At 42.1% G+C, this 22,664-nt stretch overlaps 1 long non-coding RNA gene and 1 other non-coding gene across 5 annotated transcripts; both read left to right on the forward strand.

Annotated features, from left to right (window-relative positions):
* Positions 1–13,498: 13,498 nt before the first annotated feature.
* Positions 13,499–21,791, forward strand: LOC127585725 (uncharacterized). Of its 4 annotated transcripts, XR_007958584.1 has the most exons (4): positions 13,499–14,233; positions 17,378–17,495; positions 17,607–17,732; positions 18,438–21,791. It is a non-coding gene; the product is annotated as an uncharacterized LOC127585725 (long non-coding RNA). The 4 variants fall into 4 exon arrangements; XR_007958566.1 differs by having other exon boundaries at positions 17,607–21,791; XR_007958572.1 differs by having other exon boundaries at positions 13,499–13,853; positions 17,607–21,791.
* LOC127567594 (small nucleolar RNA SNORA5) lies at positions 15,815–15,941 on the forward strand. The gene has a single exon (XR_007955932.1). It is a non-coding gene; the product is annotated as a small nucleolar RNA SNORA5 (small nucleolar RNA).
* Positions 21,792–22,664: the final 873 nt, after the last annotated feature.

The following is a 22,664-nucleotide window of genomic DNA, read 5'->3' on the forward strand; positions in this document are numbered from 1 at the left end:
CCTGACTCAGATTGGGTGACCGCTTCATTGAGCACCTTCGCTCCATCCATCACAACAGCCAGGACCTCCCGGTGGCCCCCACCCACTACAATTCCACATCCCACTCCCATACTGACATGTCTATCCACGGCCTCCTCTACTGCCATGTTGAGGCCAGATGCAGGCTGGAGGAACAACACCTCATATTCCGCCTTGGGAGTCTCCAACCTGACGGCCTCAACAATTTCTCCAACTTCTGGTAACCCTCCCCCTTCTTTTCCGCCCCGCCCCACCCCCCCCCCCCCCCACTCCTTTGTCTTCCCTTATTCCTGTGGCTCCCTTCCCCGCCTTGAGGACCTGCCCATCTCTTCTCTTTCCCTCCTCCATCCTTTATTCCATGGTCCACTGCCCTCTCCTACCGGATTCCTCCTTCTTCAGCTCTTTGCCCTCTTCTACTTATCACCTCTCATCTTATTACATCTTCTTCCCCTCCCCCACACACTACCTTCCCCCTCTCACCTGGACTCACCTATCACATGAAGTCACCTATCCCCTACCTGTGTGTGCTCCTCTCCTTCCCCCCACCTTCTTATTTTGGCTTCTGCCGTCTTCCTTCCCAGTCCTGATGAAGGGTCTCGGCCCGAAACGTCGGCTGTTTATTTCCCTCCATGGATGCTGCCTGACCTGCTGAGGTCCTCCAGCATTTTTTCAGTATTCTTCTAAACTTGTCACTTGTGACACATATTCTGGCTGCTCTTCTTTCCTCCACCTGTCCTTCCAAGTTGGCTTGCACCAAACTCAACCATGTCTTCCACTGGTGACATATTGTTGTATCTGCTGGGGAATATCCCGTGGTGGGTAACTCAGTGCATCAGCAGAAACATTGTCAGTTGATAGTTCATGAAATATTTTGGACTATTACTTCACTGTGCAGACAGAACATTTAGCCTCCCCATTCAATGTTTAAAAGACACTTGGACAGGTACTTAGATAGGAAAGGCAAAGACAGATCTGAGCCTAATGCAGACAAATGGGATCAGTGTAGTCGGCATGGACAAGGTGAGCCAAAAGGGCCTGTTTCAGCAGTATACAATTCAATGATTAGACACTGGATGGTATGGGTGTGATAAACTGTGTTGAATTCTGTCAGAGTGAACAAATGTGCAGAGCAGTTTCAAAGGGAGACCCTGTGTTGCAAAAATTGAACTCAAAGCCTCTATATTCAATCCTATGGATGTGCACAACCTGGAGACAGTCTTTGCAATCACTTTAAGTGGCTATCAACCTGAATTAGAAATGGGAGTGATAAAAGACCCTTCTGCAGAAAGGGCTGTTGTGTCATCAGCCTGAAGTGGGGCCAGAGTGTAAGGACTTACAAGTATGTACAGTATATTGAAGTACATCCATACTCTGCACTTGTGAATTATTAATATGAAAATAGTAGCCACAGGGTACGTATAATGATCAGGACGATCTGATGAAGTGTTGTTCATTGGCCTCGGTTGCCCATTTCATGTGCAAACGTGTAGTTGGCTGGCTTGTCCCTTCCAAGAATGCATGTTGACTTCTTCCTCATGGTAATGTACTATTCCATTGTCCTGACAAGGTATAGTCATACCTCATTCAGGTGTTTGCACAAGTGGCACTAGCAAACTCTTCAGAAATTGCAAGTGAAAAGTGCTTTGTTCACAACAACTGATGTCTCCTTTTCAGGCATCCCATGTAGCACCAAACCCCTGCCCAGGGAATATGTTGTGATGTCCACAATAATACTCCTTCTTAATTCCACAAAACTCACTACAGCAATGGCTTGCATTTACATAGCATCTTGATTATATTAGGGCAGGCACGGTAGTGTAGCGGTTAGTGTAACGCTATTACAGCGCTAGCAACCTGGGTTCAATTCTGTCCACTGTCTGTCAGAAGTTTGTACGTTCTCCCCGTGCCTGCGTGGGTTTCCTCTGGGTGCTCTGGTTTCCTCCCACATTCCAAAGACGTACGGGTTAGGAAGTTGTGGGCATGCTATGTTGGTGCCGGAAGCGTGGTGACACTTGTAGGCTGCCCCCAGAACACTCTACGCAAAGATGCATTTCACTGTGTTTCAATGTACATGTGACTAATGAAGAAATCTTATCTTATCTTATATTACAACACGTCAGAAACCAGAACCAATTATTCCACAGCTCATTAGCTCCGCAATGTTTCCCCCTGAAGCAATCAGAAGGTTCGGCCGAAGATATCACTTCTGACGAGACTCATACAAGGAGAGAAGTGTTTTCTACACCTTTGAAAATGCCAACTTTCAGGCAAGATGAATAGTTGCATAACGCTATTACAGCACCAGCAACCCAGGTTCAATTCCGGCCACTGTCAGTAAGGAGTTTGTACGTTCTCCCCATGACTGCGTGGGTTTCCTCCGGGTGCTCCGGTTTCCTCCCACATTCCAAAGACATACAGGTTAGGAAGTTGTGGGCATGCTATGTTGGTGCCGGAAGCGTGGCGACACTTGTGGGCTGCCCCCAGTGTGTTTGGATGTACTAATAAAGATCTGATCTTATCTACCTTCTAAGGTAGACATAAAATGCCTCATTACAATATTCAAAGAATATTACCTCTAGACTTCTGGCTGGCCTCCAGTAATCAATATTCTTGATCGATAATGCCCCTATGAAGCACCATGGGATGTTTTGCTGTGTTAATGACACTATATAAATGCAAGTTATTGTTGTTGTTGTCTCGGCCAATATTTATCTCTCATTTTGACAAGATTATGTGGCTGGAATCTCATTGCCCTGTATGGCATCAATTCGAATAAAAATCTGGAAATCAGTGAATTGGTAAAAATGACTGTGAAGCTGCTGGGTAGTTGTAATGATCTGCAGAGTATGAAATGGTCCACGGATTTCCTATCACTTATCTTGTGCCATTGCTCCAAACAAATTTCATTCATGCAGTGTCTGAAAATCAGCAAGCCATGAAGAGTTAAAAGCCAGATGGTATTTTGTTTACCACTTTGTGAGTGCATGGCTTTTCCTTTCTCACATGCTCAGGGGCAAGTGCTGGCAGCCTGAAATCATTAGCAGATGCATTCCCTCTCTCTGCTCTAAGCTGATCCTAAACTGTCTCTGAAAAACAATTTCCTGCTGCAAGATGAAGAAACAGCGTGCCTACAGACAACAGGAAATGTCACTGGCAAAGGCACTTAAGGCCAGGACATATAGACATGGAAGGAGAGAGAAGATAGACCAGCAAGACAGAGGGAGGTCAGGAAAAGCATGCTGAGAGAAAGAAAAGTATAATGGAAGCCATCAGCATCTAAAGCAGACATCAGTAATTTAGATGTATAATCAATTACAATACCATACAAGGCATTATGCTCATGCATTCCTCCCAAGGCCAGTTGCCAATGCACTACTCTTCCTGCTCACACAATCCCAATGCCAATGGACTACAATGTTATCTGTAACCGCACTCCTTTGGGATGTGAAAGGAAACTGGTGCTACCGGGGTAGAAACCAATTAAGTGGTCAAGATCGAGCCCGGATCGCTTAAGCTGTGAGGCTGCAGCACTACTATGCTGGGAATACATGTTGACTGTAAATGGGATCAGTATTGATGGGTACTTGATCGTCTGCATGGACATAGTGGGCCAAAGGGTCTGTTTCTGTGCTGTATGACTCTATGAGAGGCTGACCTTGTCTGAGGCATGAATTACTGGGCTTTAGGAGAAGATTGAGGCTGGGGAAATCACTGTGCCAGTAAGATGGCAGGGAGAAAAACATGGGGGAAAGTATTGCAAGGTGAAGTCAAGAGGACACACGTAGTCAGTGTGCACAGAGGTAGCAAGGGAGAATGATGATTTGAGAAACAAAGGACTGCAGACGCTGGAATCTAGACGAAAAACACGATGATGCTGCAGGAACTCAGCAGGCCAGGCAGCATCCGTGGAGAAAAGCAGGCGGTCAATGTTTCAGGTTAGGACCCTTCTTCTGGACTGAAGATAGGAAAAGGGGAACCCAATATATAGGAGGGAAAAGCAGAGCAGTGATAGGTGGACAAAAGACAGGAGGCGGGGTGGGCACAAGGTGGTGAAAGGTAGATGCAGGTAAGTGATAGGCAGGTGCAGGGGAAGAGGGGAGAGCAGATTCACCAGGGGATGGGTCAAAGGTAAGGAGAGAAAGGGGAAAAAGGGGAAAAAAGGGGGGCTCGAAAAAAAGAGATAGGCTAGGAAAAAGAAGAGAAGAAGCATGGTGGGGGTGGGTTTGTGGGGAAGGGGGGGTGGTGGGGATTACTTAAAGTGGGAGAATTCCATGTTCATGCCATTAAGCTGCAAGGTTCCAAGATGGAAAATGAGGCACTTGGAATTCTCCTGGCAGTGGAGGAGGCCGAGGACTGACATGTCAGTGACAGTGTGGGAGGGGGAGTTGAAGTGACTGGCAACGGGGAGATGCAGATCGCGGTTATGAACGGAGCACAGGTGTTCTGCGAAATGGTCACCTAGTCTGCATTTGGTCTCACCAATGTAGAGGAGGCCACACTTGGAGCATCGAATGCAGTAGATGATATTAAGGGAGGTGCAGGTGAATCTCTGTCTCACCTAAAAGGACTGTTTGGGTCCGTGGATGGAGGTGGTGTAGGGGAAGGTGTTGCACCTATGGAGGGGGCAGTGGAAAGTTCTCGGGCTGGGAGCGGGATGGGTGGGGGTGGGAAGGGAGGAGTGGAGAGACTGATCCCTCTGAAAGGCAGAAGGGGGTGGGGAGGGGAAGACATGCTTGGTGGTGGGGTCCCGTTGGAGGTGGCGGAAGTGGCGGAGAATGGTGTGTTGGATATGTAGGCTGGTGGGATGAAATGCGAGGAAAAGGGGGTCTTTATCCCTGTTGGGATAAAATGATGACTTACTTACCCTAGAAAGAATGAAGAAAAAAAGGTCAGCCCAATGAAAACAAACAGAGAACCAATGAAGAAAAGCTGAAAGTAGTCAAAATAAAAATCTGTTATCAATAAGTGACTGAGAAGCATTTGAACTGTAAAAACCTATTAAGGCTGTTCTTACCCAGCCTGGCCTATGTTTGACTCCAGTCCCTTACCAAGATGATTAGCCCTTGGAAGTAGCTTAGCAATTAGATTTAGATTTCCTCTTCAGGCTTTTTTTGTTTCTAGTTCAAGTGAAGAGGCATTGGAAATACTGCTGGTAAGGCACAGCACGCGTGAATATTTGTTTTCACATGTCAGAGCTATTCCTACGGGAGCAGTTGATCTACATTTTACTATTTTCCTCCTTTGGCATGCAGCAGATAGAGAGCAGTAAAAATATAGGCAGAGAAAGAAAAACAGAAATAGAGTAAAATAAACAGGGATGAGACAAATGTAAATAGAGAGAGAGGGAAGCATGAAAGCAATTCTTCACAGATTCCTTCATTCCTGCCTCCAATCTTTTTACAAGTGAACCAAAGAAAAATGTGGTAAGATGGGATTTCATTCATTAAGCTACTTTACTTCACAGCATGTGAACATCCAGATGAAGAATTACAATCAGACTCATTTAAATCAATCAGTTCCATCCTAATAATATACAATGATCAGCTACGTCTCCCTAAATCATTAGGTTACCTTGCTCTGTTTAAACAAAATGACTGCTAACTACCATCCTTTATATCCTTTTTAAAGAGGTAACAGACTTTACTACAAATCTGTTAATGGGTGCTTCTTTTCCTAGCGTTAAGAAGCTCTGCTCTGATGGGATTTCCAATTTATCTCTTTTACCTTGCTCATCTTAAACCATGCTCACTCACTACTGCACAGAAGGTGACGATTAGGTCCATTTGATCCATGCTAGCTCCCAGTTGAGAAATTTCATCAGTCCCATTCCCTCTTCTTATTTTCCCTTGATCCCTACAACTTATTCTCGCTCATGTGCCCATCAATTCCCCTTTTGATTCTTTCATCACTTACCCACACAGAGGGGTAACTTACCGTAGTCAATTAACTTTCCAGCACACCATCAGCTATGGGGAGAAAACCAGAGGGCCTGGAAGAGACCGACACAGTCAAGGAGAGAATGTGCAACCTCTGTCCAGACAGCACCCAAGGTTAAGATTGAGCAATAGGTCCTTGGTGTTCTGAAGCAGCAGCACTAACTGCTGTACCTTCCTCACCTTTACATTCCTCTGGATCCAATGAAGGGTCTGTGACCTGTAACGCTAGGTCTGTTTGTCTTTCCACAGATGTCTGACCTGTTGAGTGTTTCCAGCATTTTCTGTTTTTATTCCTTTGTGATCACAACCACAAAGGAAAGCCTGGCAGACAACTCCTGCCAATTGTGTGGGACCAGAGATTTTCAGTCAAAAGTGTATGGTGTTTATTATTTAACAAGATAGGCTAAATAACTTAGTACTATACACGGTGTTTGGAGAAAACGAATTCAGCCCCTACACCTTTTATGTATTAACTACTGCAATTATATGGGGCCTTGATGAGAGTGGGTGAATTGAAAAAGAGGTGAGTCTTGTTGCTTGCTTGTGAGTTTCACTTACAGGAATTTAAGATGGAAGTCAGCTAATTGTTAGTTAATAGGTGATTGGCTAATTAGCTAATTATCAGCAGCTAATAAAAAGAAGCTTGGGTCATGAGGAACAGCCATTTTGAGAGGGTTTGTTGTCTAGTCAAAGTACTGCTGGCTGTTTAAGTGTGGGCTCTGGTGAGCACTGGGCTTTGGTGAGGAGGGTAAGCAAAACTAAGGTGAGGGTAGGTTTTTATTCTTCTTTTGTCTCATTAACTTCCCCTCAAAGTTTTTTAGTCATGGCAGGTGAGCTCAGACCTGTGTCATGCTCCTACTGTGCAATGTGGGAACTCAGGGAGGCTGCCAGTGTCACTGATGACTACATGTGCAGGAAGTGTGTCCAGCTGTAGCTCCTGACAAACTGCATGATGGTAGTGGAGCTGTGTGTGGATTCACTTTGGATCATCTGTGATGCTGAGAATGTTGTGGATAGCATGTTTAGTGAGTTGGTCACACTGTAGTTTAAAGGCCTAGGGAGTGGGTGACTGACAGGTAGAGCAGTAGCAGGAAAGTAGTCCAGGAGACCCCTGTGGTCATCTCCCTCCAAAGCAGATGTACTACTTTGGATACTGATGGCTCATCAGGGGAAGGCAGCAGTAGGCAGGATCATGACACCATGAGTGGCTCTGCTGTGCACGAGGGTAGGAAAGAGTGGCAGAGCTATAGTGGTAGGGATTCCATGGTAAGGGAAATGGACAGGAGCTTCTGTGGCTGCAAACAGGACCCCTGGTTGGTGCATTGCTTCCTGGGTACAAGGGTCAGGGATGTCTCTGAGCAGCTGCAGGGCATTCTGGAAGGGGAGGGTGAACAGCCAGTCGTCATGGTGCATGTAGGTACCAACCTTGTATGAAAAAAGTGAGAGGTCCTACAAGAATTTAGGGAGCTTGGGCTAGATTTAAAAAGTAGGATCTCAAAGGTAATATCTCAGGATTACTACCTGTGATATGTGCTAATTAGGGTAGGAATAGCAGCATAGTTAGGATGAATGTGGCTTGAGCAGTGGTGCAGGAGGGAGGGTTTCAGATTCCTGGGGTATTGGAACCAATTCTTGGGGAGGTGGGACCAGTACAAACTGGATGGTCTACACCTGGGCAGAACTGGGATCAATGTCCTAGGGGAATTTTCGCTAGTGCTGTTGGGGAGGGTTTAAACTAATAATGGTGGGGGGGGAGGGGGTGGGAATCCATGCAGAAAGAAAAGGGGAAGCAAAAGCGGAGAACAGCAAAATTAAGAAAAGAGAAGTGGTGTACAGAAAAGTTGAGTGCAAAGGACACAGGTTACTAGATTCTAAAATGACAATGGATATAAGGACACTATCTGAATGTCTGTAGTATTCGAAACAAGTTTGGTGAACTTGTGGCACAAATCCATACAAAGGGGTATGATTTAGTGGCCATTATAGAAATGTGGCTGCAGGGTGGAGATGACTGGGAATTAAATATCCAAGGGTATTGGATATATGGAAGGATAGGCAGGAAGGTAAGGGAGGTGGGGTAGTGCTCTTTATTAAGGATGAGATCAGGGCGATAGTGAGAGACAATACAAGATCTAGGGAGTGGAATGTTGAGTCTTTGGAGATTGGGAATAGTAAAGGGAAAAAAGTCGCTGGTGGGAGTTGTCTATAGGCCACTGAATGATAAATTAGTGGCACAGGCAATAAACCAAGAAATGTCTCTTGCATGTAAGAATGGAATGGCAGTTGTCATGGGGGATTTCCAGATAGATTGGGCAAATCAAGTTGGTCGAGGCAGTCTTGAGGAGGACTTCATAGAATGCATCGTGATGGCTTTCTTGAACAGCATGTTAGTGAACCTACCAGGAAAGATGCTATCTAGGATCTGATCCTGTGCAATGAGACAGGTAAAATTAACAATTTTGTAGTTGGGGATCCTCTTGGAAATAGTGACCATAGTATGATTGAATTTCTCATACAAATGGAGAGTGCAATAGTTAATCTAAAACCAGTGTATTATATCTAAACAAGGAAGACTACAATGGGATGAGGGAGGAGTTGACTAGCATAGACTGGGAACACAGGCTATATGGTGGGACAGTGGAAGACTTTTGAAGAGATTTATCACTACTTAACAAAAGTATATTCCAGTTAAAGCAAGGGTGAGGAGAGCCAGCCTTGGATAACCAAGGAAATAAAAGGCTGTCACACTAAAAGTGTATGTATACAAAGTCACCAATAGTAATGGGAAACTGGAAGATTAGGGAAACTTTAAAAAACCAACAAAGAACCACTAAGCAAGCAATAAGGAAAGGGAAGATAGATTATGAAAGTAAACTAGCACAAAATATAAGAGCAGATAGTAAAAGTTTTTAGAATTGTATGAAGTGGAAAAAGGTGGCTAAAGTGAACATAGATCCCTTGGAAGATGAGAAGGGGGAATTAATATTGGGTAATGTGGAAATAACTGAAACCTTGAATGACTTTTGTCTGTCCTCAGTGGAGGACATCTCTAACATGCCAAATAGAGATGTTATGGATGCAATGGGAGGTGAGGACCTCTATACAATTGCTGTCACTAAAGAGGAAGTGATAAGCAAACTAGTGGGCCTAAAGGTAAAATACAGTGCTGGATGAACTTGGCAGGTAAGACTGCCCTCTTCCTTTCCAGTCCTGATGAAGGGTCTCTGCCCAAAATGTCAACTGTTTATTTCCCTCCATGGATGCTGCCTGACCTGCTGAGTTCCTCCAATACTTTGTATTACTCCAGATTCTGGCATCTGCAGAATTTCTTGTCTGGGCTTAAAGGTAGACAGGTTCCCCCTGGTCCTGATGGGATGCATCCCAGGGCAATGAAAGAAATGGTGGAAGTTATAGTAGATGCACTTGTGATAATTTGCCAAAATCCTTGGGACTCTGGGCAGGTCCTGGCAGATTGGAAGACAGTGAATATCATGCCACTTATTTTTAAAAAAATGTAGGGAAAAGGCAGGCAACTATAGGCCAGTTAGGTTAATGTCTTCAGTTGGGAAAATGCTTGAAGCTATCATTAAGGAAGAAATAGCAAGACACCTGGATAGAAATACTCCCATCAGGCAGATGCAGCATGGATTCAGGAAGGATTGGTCCTGCTTGACAAACTTACTGGAGTTCTTTGAGGATATAATGAGCACAGTGGATAGAGGGAACAAGTGGATGTTGTATACTTGGATTTCCAGAAGGCATTCGATAAGGTGCTGCATAAAATACTACTTCATAAGATAAGGATGTATGGAGTTGGGGGTAATGTATTAGCATGATAGAATTGGTTAACCAATAGAAGGTAGAGTTGGGATAAATGGGTGTTTCTCTGGTTGGCAGTCAGGGGTGCCACAGGAGTTGGTGCTGGGCCTGCAACTGTTAATGATATACATTAATGATTTGGAAGAGAAGACAGTGTAGTGTATCTAAGTTTGCTGATGACACTAAATTGAGTGGAAAAGCAAATTGTGCAGAGGATGGGGAGTGCAGAGATATAGATAGGTTAAGTGGGTAAGTGTCTGACAGATGGAGTACAATGTTGATAAATGTGAGGTCATCCACTTTGGAAGAAAAAATAGATTGCAGCATGCTGTTGTGCAGAGGGACTTTGGATTGCTTGTGCATGAATTGCAAAAGGTTGGTTTGCAGGTGCAACAGGTTATCAAGAAGACAAATGGAATGTTGGCCTTCATTGCTAGAGATTGAATTTAAGAGCAGGGAGGCTATGCTGCACCTGTACAGGGTACTGGTGAGGCTGCACCTGGAGTACTGCATGCAGTTCTGGTCTCCTTGAGGAAAGATGTACTGGCTTTGGAGGCAGTGCAGAGGAGGTTCACCAGGTTAATTCTGGAGATGAGGGGGTTAGCTTATCAGGAGAGATTGATTCACCTGGGATGATACCCACTGGAATTCAGAAGAATGAGAGGATCTTGTATAAACAAAATTATGAAAGGGATAGACAAGGTAGAGGCAGGAAGGTTTCCACTAGTAGGTGAGACTAGAACTAGGGGACATGGCCTCAAGATTTGGGGTAATAGATCTAGGACAGATGAGGAGAAACTGCTTTTTCAAGAGTAGTGAATCTGGAATTCTCTGCACAGGGAAGCAGTGGAGTCTACCTCATTAAATATATTTAAGACAGATTTTTGCATAGTAGGGGAATTAAGGGTTATGGGGAAGAGGCAGGTCACTGGATCGGAGTCCACACCCAGATCCTCCATTATCTTATTGAATAGAGGAGCAGGCTCGATAGGCCAGATAGTTGCCTCCTGCTCCTATTTCTTATGATGAGACTGCACTTGGAGTAATATGTACAGTTATGGCCTGCTTGCCTAAAGCTTTTATTTACCATAAAGGAAAGTCACTAGACTTGTTCCAGGGATGGCACATTTGCCAAATGAGTGATTTGAGTAGACTGGGCCTATATTCTCTCAAGTTTAAAGAATAAAAGATGAAACTTGCAAAGTTCATGAAGGGTTCAGTGTGGATGCAGGGAGTATGTTTCACCTGGCTGAGGAGCTTAGAACCTGGGGTCATAAGCTCCATCTAAGAGGAAGACCATTTAGAACTGAGGTGAGGAGAAATTCCTTCCTCATTGGGTGGTAAAGCTTTGGTATTCTTTACTCCTGATGCTTTGTCATTGAGTTAAATCAAAATGAAATTAATAGATTTCTGGATATCAAGGCATAATTGGATAGTGTAGGAAAATGGTAGAAGATCAGATGATGGAGCAGGTTCAAAGGGTCAAATGGCTGCTCCTGCTTCTAATTTTTGTTTGTTCTTTAGTAGAAAAAAAACTTCTTATAATTAAAACCCCAAACATTTTAAATCAACCTTTTTTCAAAATCCTTGCTGTAGAAATGCCCTCAAGAATTCTCAATGTAAAACTTGAGTTTCCAAATAACTAATTTGTCATCTTTTTGAATATTGTCAATTGTTTAAAAAAAAATTGATACTGGTAGTTTGTTCATTGCAACTAATTTTAATAAGACTAAGTACAAACCCACTCCCAACATCAGACCTCGATTTGATGCCTATGTAGGTACACATTGAGAGCCTGAGCTCCAAGCTATCATTGACCCATTCACTAAGTATACAAAAGGACTAGCCTTGTACTAAACATCCAGAAGACATGGGTACTCAGTGTGCTCTCATGCTCCTCAGAATATTGCCCACCAACAATGTAGATCCATAACATGGATCAATTTCCACTTCTTGAGCCACTTTTCAGTAAAAAGACATTATTGACAAAATTCACCACTGCCTCATAAATTGAGGACAAGTATGCTTGAAGATGAACAATTTACACCTGACACCAAGTTTGTGGTCTATTGAACATTAGTGATCCTAACCCTCTTGTAGGCCCCAAGTCCCTGAAATATCTGTCATGGGATGTTGTCAAGGCCTGCTGGGGACCCTTCAGCCTTTCAGAACCCACACTCCTGGAGTGGAAGCAGATCATTCTTGGCCCTGAGAGTATGCCTTAAGAGGTTTTATAAATGAAATGTTAAGGATCACACAGAGAAAATGAGGGTAATTGGTTCCTTGTCCTGGGAATGTTATGAAGGATCTCCTTAAGTGTCTTATTGAATGACACCTGTGGTTCTTCTGTTAATCAGTAGGTTTGGACTTTTTTGCTTCTATTTTACCAACTCTGTTGCTGGGCAGATTATTCTGTAGAGCCTTTCATTTCTGACAAGTTCTGTTTCCTGTCATCAGCAGACAGTTGTGTGGATGAAAGCAGGTTTAAAAGCAATAAAGACAAAATAAGAATATTACAATGTTAATAACTCTGGATCTGAGATAGTTTCTTGATGCTGAGATTAGGAATTGGGGAGGAGCAAAGGAATTTGGGTGTTAGCTATATAAGTCACTAAAAGCTGGTATACTGACAGGAGTGATGAGATGTTGGCTTTTGTCCTAAGAAGGTTAGTATTCAAAAATGTGTGTTAGTATCCTGTTCTGATCCTAGTTTCAAGTTTGGAGCACTCCTCCATATCACAGGCATGTTGGTCTCTGTGTACAGCATAACTTGCCAGAATAATACTAGTGCTCAAGGAATCAAATTGGCACGATACCTTGTTCTAGATGGTTAGTGGGAGACCAAACTGAAGTTTTTAAAATGGAGGAGATTCAGGTCCGGCTGGACATACCCTCCACTTCCAGAGGGGGGGAAAAGGGTGGGGTGGAGGGGTGGGGAACAAACTAGCTGAGACATCATCACAGATGGATGATTGATACAGACAGAAATCAAGTACTTTAAGTTGTAGAAGACTGCAACATACCCAGACAGAAGCTGAGGTTTTGTCTGATTAGAGACATTCTCCCTCCCCCATCCTCCCTGCAGCTTAATGGACTTCTCTCTCCCTCTCAGTCCTAATGAAGGGCTTCAGCCTGAAAGTTAATGGTTTCTCTTTCCACAGCTTGAGCTGAGTATTTCCAGCATTTTCTGTTTGTATTTTGGATTCTAGCATCTGCAGTTTTAATTTCAAATTTTCATTTAAATGCTTGTTGATTTGGGTAAAGTAGCATCTTAATGAGCCTTCCCTAACCAGCATAATCAACTGAATCTCTCAAATTTGAGCCACTGCAGAAAATGAGTTCAGGCCATTTTGGCACAACTCCTTTACATTTATAATATTGTATCAGTTTTGCCAAGGGAAAAAAGATATGACCAGAATGAGATGCAAGTCATGAGAGCATTGGGGATGGTTTGGAATCAATACAACGAAAAGAGACATGCTGGGTCAACACTTCACAGCCATTTATTAAGGTAGGCTAATGTAACCTCTACTGTCAGAAAGAGATGTCACTATTTCTGCTGATGTAAGCTTCTGATTTTACTTTCCAGTTCTTTATTTAAAATGCTTTTTCTCCTCTTCTCTCCCCCCCCCCCCCGGCTTTTGATCACATCCCACTATCTCATCGTGTGGCTCAGTCACAAATTTTGTTTGATTTGATTCCTGCAGAGAATCCCATGACAATTTGCTACCTTAGGGATGTTCTGTAAATGCAGTCTGTTCCTGGTTCACTAAAATATTCTGGAATGGCTTGGCTCCTAGCACAGAAGGAATTTCAGACTTCACTGAACTGCGAGGAGAGGTGCTCTCCCTGGAGAAGAGATGATCGCAATTAGCAAGGAACACTACCTGGACCACCTTCGAATGAGAGGCTTCCAGACAGCACTTCGAACTCCGCGTAGGGTGGACTGCGTGCGCGTTCCAAGCAGAGCTCAGCGCGCACGTACCGCGACATCCACACACCAGGACGCGGCGGGGCGCTTTCCTTTCTTACCATCCATGGTTGCTGTCCCTCTGCATCCGCTCGGCATCCGTCGACATGGTGAGTAGTCACTCACTGTATCATCGGAGGTGAGACAGACCCCACCCGCCGTTGTGTATCTGTATTTCTCATTCCCCACCGAGGTTAGGGGATGTAATTGAGGAAAATACGACGGTGCTGAATGGGGATGATGGGCAGGCAATTCAGAGCCTTGGGTCATCCCGGTCATACAATTCTAAATGGGTTACCTTAACACGGCGGCCGTTTAGTTACCCAGCGCTGGAGGAACTCAGCCGGTCAGGCAGCAGCTATGGAGGGAAATGGACAGTCGACGCTTCGGGTTGAGACCCTTCATCTGAAATGTTGTTTAGTGAATTGACCGTTGTTGACGATTCAGGATTCCCCTCATTCCTGATCACTCGTACTGCAGAAACCTACCTGTAAGTTGATCACTGCGGTGTTTGTTTACACAGTGTGCATTATATTTTAAGTGGTGGTGGAACTGCTTGCGTTTTCCCGTTCGTTTATATAAATTTCATTTTTGAGCTGCTTTGAGTTTTGAAATTGTTCGGTTTTGGGGGAGGGGTCACCAATCACTCACCGTTTACCCCCTTTCGCTGACTAAATCAATTAGCTACTTGGCTCATTGATCAGTTCAATTACATTGAACAGCACAGAACAGGCCCTTTCAGCCCAGTGTTGTGCCGACATAGTTAACTCCTACCAACAGAATGCCCATATCCCTCTATTTTCCTCTCATTCATGTGCCCATCCAAGCCCATCTTAAAAGCCCCCAAAGAATTTGCCTCCTCCATCCTATCAGGCAATACACTCCAGGCATCCACTTTTTTTTAAAAAAAGTACCCCTCACGTCTGCTCCGAATTACCTTGGAAATAAAACAAGGGTGTTGATTTTTTTAAACTTTTAAAACTTTTCTCGTTTTGCTGTTGTATAATAGTTAAAAGAAAAACTTAGCAGCCTTTCCATGTTTGAAGATGGTCTTTTCTCTTCATTGTAATGATCCTGCATGTTACATGTATAGCCTTCATAGCCTTGAACATTGGAAGGAATGTACAACGAAAAGCTTAGTTCAAGTGACATTTGATAAAACAAATTGCTGGAAACGGGCTTGAAGCAGCATGGGGAAGAGAAAATGATGCTGCTTAATTTGTTGACTGTTTGCAGGATTTTGTTTGAATTTCCAGAATTGCAGCTTTTTTGCTACAATGGCATTTGATAAATACATGGGTATTATGTTTTGCATTCACCTGTTCAAAATTGCTTTAACAGATCTCTGGGGTAGAACAGTAAAATTCAGTAACAAAATAGTTCATAAAATTCCATGAGTGATCTCATTTCTACCATATTATTATGGGATAGTGCTGAGGCTTTGTAGTATAGAATGAGCTCATTCAAACCATTGTGATTGCACACACACTTTAATCTTACTCCCTTAACAGTACCTCACTTCTCACTACATGTGAATTTGAATAAATTATCAATTACCCAGAACTTTAGGATTTTTGGACAGATTGTGCTCCAGGCTTGTTAATGTGGTAAAAGGTGTTGCTTTTTTTTTGCATTTCTATTTGATTGATATTTTTCTTGACAGAAATCTGACTGGGTTATGTCTTGATGTGCTCTAGTAAGTGAAAGTAAATCAAAGTCTTAAAAATGAGCACAAAAGATCACCCTTGATGGCCAGGGCAAGAATGCTGATAAGGGGAATGCTGCTGTTTGTCAGGAGTTGAAGCAACATGCCAGGTATCTTGTTGAGAAATGTGTGTGTGGCAATTTGAGGCACCAAGGATCTAATGACAAAAGTCTCAGTTTCCTGGTTCATGGGGTTCAGCATCTGAGTGAAAGTATGATGTGTTGGGTTTCCAACAGGACAGTTAGTTCTAGTGCAAGATGCTCTAATGGAAAATATAAGCAAAAACTAGAGAGGAGTTGCAATCTATTTTTAAGCTTAGTAGTGAGACTGAGATGGGAGTGCAGGGTGGGTTTAAAATTAACATCATGCAGCCATGTGTTTGTATTCTCTTCGTAGTCTGCACTCTAAAATGGCTGCTGATAGTAAATGTGTAGCTCATGGGCCTCTGTTCTGACTAGTAAACAGGGAGGATAATAAAATGCTACAAACAATGCTAGGTATTTAGTGTGTATTGCTAAATCTGGATCTAGCAGGTCAGTCTTCCAATTGGTTAGAAGAATACATTACATTTTGCTTACTAAAATTGAAGCATTCTCATGTTCTTTCCTGGCATTGTTTTGGGTCAGTGTATGATTCCAAGGCACTATAATGAATTTTATCAATGATGTATTTCTGATCCATGCTGGCTTTTAGATTGTCCATTATCTCAAGGTATGTAATAAAGTATCTGGGATTTAGCACTTGAAGGACTTTAGCCAGTAAATACTCCATAAGCCTTTGTCCACAGTTAGTGGACAGGCACAAAGGGCTCCTCTGACCATGGAAATAATCTGACCGTTCCTGAGGTGAATAGTGTTAGTTTGCAACTTAACATAGATGATCCTTAACACACAATTTCAATGCATAATAAAGTTCATGTGAGAGAGTACATGAGGCCCACAACTTGAATCATATTGTTACTTGGCTGACTTATTTAAAATACAATATCAAGGCATGGAAGATTGCAGACCTAATGCAGGCAAATGAGATTAGTATAGATAGGTACAATGATCAGCATAAATTGTGGGCTGATGGCCTGTTTCTATGCTGAATGACTTAAGCACTCTGTGATAACACCATTGTGCATTCCATACTTTGTACAGTCAGCCACAAAGATTAAAGTTGCTTCTAGATACAGCCTGAATAAATGAAAATCTGCAAATTGTGCAGCTGGATACTGGGTAGACTGGGAACCTTCACAAACCCTCTAGGCATAGTGGGAAGATGTATACACTGATCTTTATTAGTGTAATACAAAAGGTAACATTGCATGTTTCTGAGCCCCCTACTGACCTGTCCTGCTTTATTAAACACTGCTGTTTCTTGAAAGGTACTTGTTCAAAGTGTTCTTCAGTGCATGTGCTCTCTGATCTGTTCCATATCCCTATGTTTAGTTTAACTTATTTAAACCACAAGTGAGGAAAAAGATCACATGTACAGTAATGAGTTTGTGCATTTATGCTGTATGTAGTCAGGAAACTGATTTTTAAAATTGTATTTCCATTCAAGTTTTGATCTGCTTGAGATGCTAAAATGTGGAATATACACAAGTTTGCTGTAGCTGCAACCTCTGAACACAAATGCCATTTGACTAACTGCATTTATATGGCTGCCAAGGTAAGCAAACATAGCATGGAGGGGGAGGGAGATGGATGAAAACCTCATTGCTGACTTTACTGTGCCTCAATGCAAAGTAGTGAAGGGAAAGGATGATCTGACACGTTGCTCAGGTTGTTGCTCCTGAATTTTGAGATATGCTGGGTGCTCATTTCATTCATTTCATGAGAAATAAACTGCATCATCACTATAATACCCTAGCTCAGCAACATTGAATTGGCTTTTTTTAAAAAAGTCTGTGGGAAGAAATTAACTTGCTTTCCTTTTGTCTAGGCAAAATTGCTGTACAGCACAAACTAGAAGTGTGCCTTTTATGGAAGTGGGCAGGATAGCTGTTAGACATCTGGCAACTATGTAGTATTTAGTGTACAGGCAAACACTGGGTTGAAAGGTGAGTTGATTCTGTATTTAATGGTAGAAATGCATGAAAACAAATGGCTGAATGACATCTGCCTTGTGAAGGCACAAGTTTAACACTTGGGTTTTCCCCTTTTTTAAACAGGTTCACAGCAATCTCCATTCAAATAGTGCTGCAAAGGCAACAGGCGATGGCTGCCATGGAATCATGACTTCATTAGAATTTGGCTATCTTGTCTCAATATGGATCTGGTCTACATCTAGTCCTGAGGTGTTAATTTGACAGTGTATTTAATGTTCTGTTGTGTATATTTGTTACTCAAGTATTTTAAAGTGAATTTTTAAAATGTGATTAAACTTTTGATAAGTAATTCAGTTTACAATAATTTGTTACAAAATACTGTTTGCTTATAAAATGTTATGGGCATTGTGTATAAATGTCTACTGTTTACTGAGCTTCAGCACCTAAAGCTGCCATTGTCATCCCCTGGTTACACCACCACCACCTGTTTCATTATCTTGAGCCTCATGGCTTGATTTGGTGGGAAATATCCTCATTGGATTTGCCTGTATTGTCTATTTCTATTTTCAGGTGTTAAGAGAATTTGGAAATGGGATTTAGAAAGAAGTGGCTGAGGTAAAGATTAGCCATATTGATGGCCAGAGCACTACTAGAGGCCAAATAGCCTGCATCTATATTTCATGCTCTTACACATACTGCCTTTTCAAGGCTGAAACCGCTTGATTAATGTAAATGTGCAATGCACAGCAGACAACTATGATCATTCTTGCATTTGCAAGAGTACAATAGCATCAGAATTGCTGTGACATAGACCATTTGGCTATGGTCTCTGAATGGAACAATCCTTAATCCTATTCTCCTGATCTTTCCCCATAGTCATACATATCATTTTCCCAATTGACTGATTACCCCTAGAAGGACATGACTTCTAAATTGTACCTGCTTTTCTTTCAGTTTTTCCCTTGCATCTTTTGCCTAAAGATCAAACCTGTGCCAAAAATGCTGCAAGTGCTCAGGAGGTTGGGCAGCAACAGCAGCAGGGAGAGAAATGGAAATTGTTTTGTCAAGGATCCTTCGGAATCATTTGGAACTTAGTGAGAAGAGAACCATGCATGTTAATTTGCAGAGAAGAGGAAATGGGGTGCAGACCAGAGTTGCCAGTTTTAAAAACCTGCAATTGGAACAAAACACCACAAATAATTTTGAAATGTAATTGAAACAAAGCTGCAGCTGCTTCTGTGAAGAAAATAAAGGAGAGGGGTGTGGGGTTTACCTGAAATTGTTAAACCTGAAGTTGTAAAGTGCTTGTACTGGCATCATTGGAGTAATATAGGAGGCTGAAAACAAAAGGTGTTGGAGTGAGGTGGAGAATTAAATTCAGAGACAACTGGAAGCTCAGGGCAGCTTTGGACTGATTTTGGTTTCTACAATGTAGAAGAGACCAAATTGTGAACACCAAATTAACAAGGACATTCAGGAATATAGGAGCAGGCAGAGGCCACCAGATCCCTTAAGCCTGCCTGCCATTTAATGTGACTATGGCTGATTATTCCTAGCCCACTGCCCTCAATCTTTAATTACTTAATGGGCTTGCACAACTCTTTGGGGGCAGAGAAGTCTAGAGATTCACTACTCTCTGCAAGAAGAAATTTCTATGTACCTTGGTTTGAAATTCTGACTAGTGAACACATCTTGACATCTACTGTCATGCCTCCTTTTGTTTCAATTAGATCACCTCTCATTCTTCTAAACTCACAAATACAGAGCCAGATTTGCTGGACTTAGATGTTATTCTAATTCTGTACAATTGGATGCAAGTTATAAGAGTGTTGCTGTTCATAGTCAAACAGCATGGAAACAAGACTTAAGACCTAAGTCCATGCTGACAATCAAGCAACTGTTTACACTAATCCCATTTTAACTTTATGAAAATCAAAACTGACTATCTGAAATAAAGTTTAAATGTTGAAAATATTAAGCAATTTAAACACTAATCAACTCTATTCTTTCTTTCCTAGTTCTGATGAAGGGCCTTTGACCTGAATCCTTAACTGTTCCTCATTGCACAAGTGCTTGCTGACTGCATCCAGCATTTTCTCTATTCCTTTAACACACAACTTTTTGCTGTAGATTCAACCCCAATTTCTCCAGTAAAACCTTGTAGCTATAATCCTTGATCTCTGGGTACAGGCCAAATGAGATTAGTTCAAATAGTTGTCTTGGATAGCATGGATCAGTTGGGCCAAAGGGCCTTTTCCATGCTCTGTGACGGAAACCATTCTAGTACAGTTTTTTTGCACAAGACTGTCCCAAACTTTATGGCTTAACTGGTTCAACATCACCTCCTTACTTTTGTACTCTTATGTCTGTGTTTATAAATTCAAAGATTCCATGTGCATTATTCACTCAACATACCCTGCCAATTTCAAAGATTTGTGCACATGTACTCCCAGATCCCCATTTCACTTCAATTTAGTCCTTGGCAGTGATAGAGTTGACACAACTGACAATGGAAAGGGTTTGGCAGGATGTGGTGGTGGAAGAGAAAAGGTTGGTGAAAAAGGTCTCAATATTAGGTAACCATTCCCTGAAAGACAGTAAACATTAAGTGAGACGTTGATCAAACTCTGCTTTTAAACCTTGTCTCAGACAAGGTTATATAAAAAAAAATGAATTATAGCTTCAAATACAGAATGGCTATCATCACATCACATCCTTCTCTAGAGTGATGCAAGCACAGTGGAGCAATGTAAATCACCCTGAAACAGGCTGGAACAGTAATGATTTCACACTCCCACTTTAAACATTTAAAAGCTAAAGCTGATTTGCATCTTTCATATTCTTAATCTATTAGCCTTAAGCACTTTTGAAGAACTTCTATAATAAACAAACACTTTATTTCTGGGTTTAAGGCACAAGGGATCCAAAACACGTTAGCAAATTGTCAAAATTGACTTTGAGGCAGAGGGTAGTGGTGGATGGGTTTTTCTGACTGGAAATCTGTACCAACAGGATCAGTGTTGTTTGAAATGACTTGAATGAGTATGTAGGTGATACGAGTAGTAAGTTTGCAGAAATTTTGTTTATTCATAGATAGTGAAGGTTGTTCAAGGCTACAGTGGGACTAGATCAGCTGAAAAGTTGGGCAGAGTGATGGTGGGAATTTAGTCCAGATAAATGTGAGGTAATGCACTTTGGGAAAATTCTGGTAGGACGTATAGAATAAGTGTCAGGCATCTTGGGAGAATTGATGTACAAAGAGACCTTGGGGTACAGTCCATAGATCCCTGAAAGTGGTGTCACTGATAGAGAAAATTGCATTTGGTATGCTTGGCTTCCTTAGTCCAAAAATCTTAAGTGTAAGAATTGGAATGTCATGTTACTGATATACAAACATTGGTTAGACTGCACTTGTGTACATTTCTGGTCCCCACACTGCAAGGATGTGGTAGCAACAGAGAGATTCCAAACAGGTTCACCAGGATATTGGCTGGAATGGAGGGCTGTAGTTACAAGGAGAGATTAGATAGGCTGAGTTTATTCTCACCAGAACATAGGAGGCCAAGGATGACCTTATAAGGTTTATAAAATTATGAGGGGCATAGAAAGGATAGACAAACAGAATCCTTTTCCCAGGACAGTGGAGTCTAGAACTAGAGGGCACGGGCTTGAGAGAGGAGAAATTTAAAAGAAATCTGAGGGGTAAGGTTTTCCACACTGAGGCTGATAAATATCTGGAATGAGCTGCCAGAAGTGGTGGAGGCAGAAACAATCACAGCGTTTATGAAGGTGTCTGGACAGGTATTTGGATAGGAAAAGCATAGAGGGACACAGGCCTAATGCAGACAAGTGGGATTAGTAATAGATAGGCATCATGGTCAGGATGGACAAAGTGGACCAAGAGGGCCCATTTCTGTGCTGTACGTTTCTATAATTAATGAACCCTCTAAATGAAAATAGTAATGATCATTCATATGAACAAATTTTAAAATTCTTTCATTTCTATTTATTTGTAGTACAAAATATAAAGACCTGGTTCAAGACCAACTTTACGTTGACTGGTTCTTTTGTCGCTCCTCGCTAGTTATTTGGATTAACTAACTTCTTTGCCAACTGTGATAGCAGGTCATGGCAGATTTTCTGTTGAAGAACTCATTGCTTAAATTATTCCATCATTTTCTACAGCATAAACAATATTACTTCTATTTTCTTGGAGTCTGCCTATGAAGGAGACAGTTTCTGTTAAAGCGTATTCGGTGTGACTGTCCTATTTTGCTGTTAAGTATAAAAGTTAACAATTCAGAACAATTGCTTGCTGTGAGTTGTTCTTGTTTACTTGGTGTCTCTTTTGTCAGTGGATCTGGAAACCTGCATGAATGGAGACTCTCTGGCTTCTCGTACAGGCACAGACCTCTACAGAAGAAAAAAAGCATTTGAAACCATAAATGCTACTGCAAATCTCATCATTTTCTTTTAAATGCTTTGATATCTCATATAGAATTTCTACTCTCAATAAGCACTTATCTGGGTGAAGAAACCATAATAACTAAAGATGTTTCTCTTAATTTTTACTCACTGTTCCAATTGATGGTATTTGTACATAATCCTAGCTCCTTGCTATTAGTTACTTTTTTTTAATCCAAGCATGATTGTGCACTGGCACACTCATCCTATTTGTCTATAAATCAGTAGTGATGGCAAGGATCTATTTGACAAGAAGAAGAACATTGTGGCTTTTTATGCAACTGTTAAGTCACTTTAAGAGTTAACCACAGTACTGTGTTCTGGGGGTACTTATAGTGAGACTGGGTCAGGACTGTTGAACTTCCTTCAAGCTTGTTTGTGAAAGTAGTTTTTAAACATCATAGTACTAATGTCTTTTTCCCCAGGATTGGAGAATCAAGAACTTGAGGACATAGGTTTAGGGTGAGAGGAGAGAGATTTAATAGGAACCTGAGGGGCAACTTTTTCCACCCAGATGGTGGTCAGTATATGGATTGAGCTGCCAGATGAAGTGATTGAAGCAGGTACATTAACAACATTGAAAAGGCACTTGGACAGGTACATGGATAGGAAAGGTTTAGAGGGATATGTGCCAAACACAGGCAAATGAGACTAGCTTAGATGGGAATCTTGGTTGGCATGGACCAGTTGAGCAGAAGGACCCACTTCCATTCTGTG

Source organism: Pristis pectinata, chromosome 2 (genome assembly GCF_009764475.1).
Source record: "Pristis pectinata isolate sPriPec2 chromosome 2, sPriPec2.1.pri, whole genome shotgun sequence".
Classification (NCBI taxonomy): domain Eukaryota; kingdom Metazoa; phylum Chordata; class Chondrichthyes; order Rhinopristiformes; family Pristidae; genus Pristis; species Pristis pectinata.